This window comes from Grammomys surdaster, unplaced genomic scaffold, assembly GCF_004785775.1.
Source record: "Grammomys surdaster isolate TR1022 unplaced genomic scaffold, NIH_TR_1.0 125956, whole genome shotgun sequence".
In the NCBI taxonomy this organism is placed as follows: Eukaryota; Metazoa; Chordata; class Mammalia; order Rodentia; family Muridae; genus Grammomys; species Grammomys surdaster.
The window spans coordinates 2,391,929-2,395,654 of record NW_021620775.1 but is presented as its reverse complement, the minus strand read 5'-3'; the positions used below and the strand labels follow the sequence as shown (position 1 = coordinate 2,395,654).

General features: G+C 51.9%; 1 long non-coding RNA gene across 1 annotated transcript; it reads left to right on the top strand.

Moving 5' to 3' along the window:
• Positions 1-2,170: 2,170 nt before the first annotated feature.
• On the top strand, positions 2,171-3,298 carry LOC114609417. The gene is made up of 3 exons (XR_003709504.1): positions 2,171-2,248; positions 2,635-3,074; positions 3,187-3,298. It is a non-coding gene; the product is annotated as an uncharacterized LOC114609417 (long non-coding RNA).
• Positions 3,299-3,726: the final 428 nt, after the last annotated feature.

The window sequence follows — 3,726 nt, the reverse complement described above, 5'->3', positions numbered from 1 at the left end:
CTACAGATCAAAGACCTGGGTATCTGGAGCAAAGCTGATACTATCTGTTTATAAAGTACTGGAGACTTATACATGAAAATGAACCCAGGCATAGTGGTGCATGCCTTTAATCCCAGCACTTGCAAAGCAGGCAGAGGTAGGCAGTTCTCTGTGAGTTCAAGTCCAGCCTGGCCTACATAGTGAGTTCCAAAACAACCAGAGCTACATAATGAGATCCTGTCTCAAAAAGAAAGGAAGGAAGGAAGAAAGGGAGGGAGGGAGGGAGGGAGGGAGGGAAGGAGGGAGGGAGGGAGGAAGAAAAAATGAAAGTATCCATGTAGTCTCAGCTCATACAAATCTACCCCCCCCCCCCATAGCCAGGCCTGGGACAGAGGTAGGACTGGCAATATTTCCTCAAAGCCAAACAGATTGAAGCCCTGGGGGCCACATTTCTGACTTACCACATTAAAGAAAGCACCCAGAAGGACACTGTGGCCTACTCTGTGAAAGGCTCCTTCCCCTGCATGGATTGGCTGCAGGCCAGTACAGAAACTGGCTCCTTGCGGGAGGCCTGCATCCAGGCAACCTGCAGGGATGAGATGGAGGGGCTGAACTGGTCGCCTCAGCAGGTCTGGAAAGCTAGCTCTTAATGCAAGCCATAAATTCACAGAAGGAAAGTTAGTTGCCAAGACAGGGCATTAACACACTTCATCCCCACTGTGACCTCCCAAGGGATGGCCCACAGGGCGTGAGACCTGCAAAATCAGTCCCTGCCCAAGGATGAGAAGTCAGAACTAGGAACTAAGGCTGAGGATCTCCTCTCTCTCCCTCTCCCTGTCCCTCTCCCTGTCCCTGTCCCTGTCCCTCTCTCTCTCCCTCTCTCTCTCCCTCTCCCTCTCCCTGTCCCTGTCCCTGTCCCTGTCCCTCTCCCTGTCCCTCTCCCTGTCCCTCTCCCTCTCCCTGTCCCTCTCCCTGCCCCCCCCCCCCCCGTGCCCCCCCCCCCCCCCCCCCCCCCTCCCCCTCCCCCTCCCTCCCTCCTTCTCTGGTCTGTGAAATCTTGAACTCTATGTATAGTCTCACCTACCTCCTGAAGGGCTGAGGTTGCATTAATGGACCACCATGCCCAACTTATACAGTGCAAATACCCCACCTGCTGAGTCCAAGAGACTATGTTTTTAAGAGCTCCCTGGGTGATGATGCACTAAGCTTAGCAACTGCTGGCCAGACGCCTGCCTTCCGAGGTGTCCCTTCCGAGGTGTGCCGATATCCTCCAGTGGTATGGATGAGAAGCAGGAGAGGTGAGAAAGAACTACATAGCAGGGGTCCCAGAAAGGCACACACAACAGTGTTTCCAGTGGAGGAGCATTGGTCAGGCACACTCTTTGCTGGTGAGAGGTCCAAAAACCTCAGGGAATAAAACATTTTCAATTCTCAGGGAAGCAAACTGGGCTCCTCGGAGGGAGCCACTGGCAATGAGCCCTTTAGTAAGTGCCAGCCCTGACTCAGGGTGGATGACTGTGGGGCTGAGTCAGCTTCCGGAACACCTAGCTGGAGGAGATACTGAGGCCAGAACTGAGCTGGGCTCTGAAACTCTTCAAGGTCTCACCAATTATAACAGAACTAACATAGCAGCCAGTCGTGAGTCTACTAATGTCACTGTCTTGCTCCCTACCAGGAATAACAGAGGTTACCTCACTCTTCTGGAAAAGCCCCCAGCCCTGTCTATAAAGGGAGCTTCAGAGCCTCTCTGAGGGTCCCCCATTTTGATGAATGGTTGACCCTTGCATGCTGGTAATTTCTACAGAACAAAAGCTCTTTGCTTTTACATGTTATTTGAGTCTGGGGTCTTCCTTCAGCGATACTTCGACCCTAATATTGGCAGCTGATGAACTAAAAAGGGCCACATGTGTGGCCAGCTGTTGAGTGTGTGCAAGGGTGGCCCCTGGCTCCTCTTACTCCTCGGGTATCCAAATCATCCTGGAAGCACTGGTCTATCCCTGACCCTCAAATTCTCCTCGACTCTGAGCTGGGGAGGAGGCCAAAGAGAAAGCAGAAAACAACACTGGCGTCTATCCCAGCTGCCCTCCCAAACATGGCTCCTGGTAGGAAGGGGGAGGGCAGGGACCCTGCTGGAACTCAGCTGTGGGTGAGGCCAGGTGCACGGAGCCAGCCCCAGGCAGCAGCAAGCTGACAAACAGTCTGTTCCTGACTCACCAGAGAGAGCGGCAGGCTGGCACTCCCCCATGACCCAGAGGCTGTGCACGGTGAGGTAGGCTTGTTTTCTTTTCCTCCAGTTACACACACTCCTCCAAGGGGTCACTGCCTCACTGAGGAGGTTTCTCCTTGAGTTTCTAGGCAAACACTGGGACCTTGGGGCCTTTCCCTATAAGACCCCAGGGAACCAAAACTTTTCCTCCTCCCCTCTCCTCTTCAACCATTCCACTACTCCTATCTCCCCACCCCCACCCCATCCCCATACACATATACTCAGCTCCAGTCTCGGTAGACAGGAGGGCTGAGGAAAAAAGGGAGGGAGAGAGGGAAAGAGAGGGGCCAACAGGAGGAGTGGTGAAGGGAGGGAGGGAGGGAGGGGCCTGCACTAACTCTGTAATCAAACCCACTTCCTACTTGGCCCTGTATCTGATTTCTCCCTAGGGCCCATTCCAGGAAAGCTTCTTGGTCAAGCCCAGTTCAGCGTTTCCTTGCAAGCCCCCTCATCCCTCCAGGCTTCTCCTGCCAGAGGACAGTAAGCCAAGAGCGTGGACTAACCAGACTTTAGAGTTGGTTCTCAAACACACTGGTGGGGGAAGAACTGAAAGAATAAACATCTCTCAGGATCCAAATCTGGCCTTCAAGATGATGAGAGCCGCCTCCTCCAGCAGAGCTTTCTCTCACAGGCTGTGGCGCCAGCCACTGATACTCCACAGCACGTTTGCCGTCCATTCTTTGCAGTAGCCTGTCCTATACAGTCGCTTGGGAGACAAGGGATCATGGGTGATAGACTTTGCAGTCAGACTTTCCAGATTCAATCCCACATCTCCCTTTTACAAAGCAAGTGAATGGGCAAGACCGACTCATCCTCCACTTCTTCCAGTGTAAGTTCAGGGTTTAAAAAAAAAAAGGCATCAGAGCTTGCGTGTAAGGACTTTGGCTTTCAATGTGGTATCAATCATAGGGCTCTCAATATTTCCATATCTCATTTCCCAGAGGAGTCTGCTTCTCCTTGCCTGTTGAAGTTGGGTGTGGCAATCGGACATCCTCTGGCTGGTGAAGCATGAAGCAGCAGGTATCACTTCCCAGCAGATGCAGGACCCTCCGCCCTCTCTTCCCCTGTTGCAGCGGTTTCTGTGAGCTAGGTTGAGTGGGTGGGTGTAGGCCAGAAGAGCAGGTGTCAGCAGATTCTTTACTAAAGAGCAAAACCCTGAGAAATGGGTGTTTGTTGTCTCCAGCCACTGAGATTTGGGGACTGTTTGTTGTCACAGCATTACCTAGCCCATCCTGACTAAAATAGGACATCCTTCATACATGGCTCTCAGAATAGCTATGTAAGTCCAACTGATTTATTTGTTTTTGTTTTATGTGTATGGGTACTTTTGCCTGCGTATGTGTCTGTGCATCCTGTATGTTTTCTGGTGCCTTCAGATGCCTGAAAAGGGGGTTGGATCTCCTGAAACTGGAACATGCAAACCCAATAAATATGTCATAACTGAATATATACATGCACGTATATGCATACACACACATTGC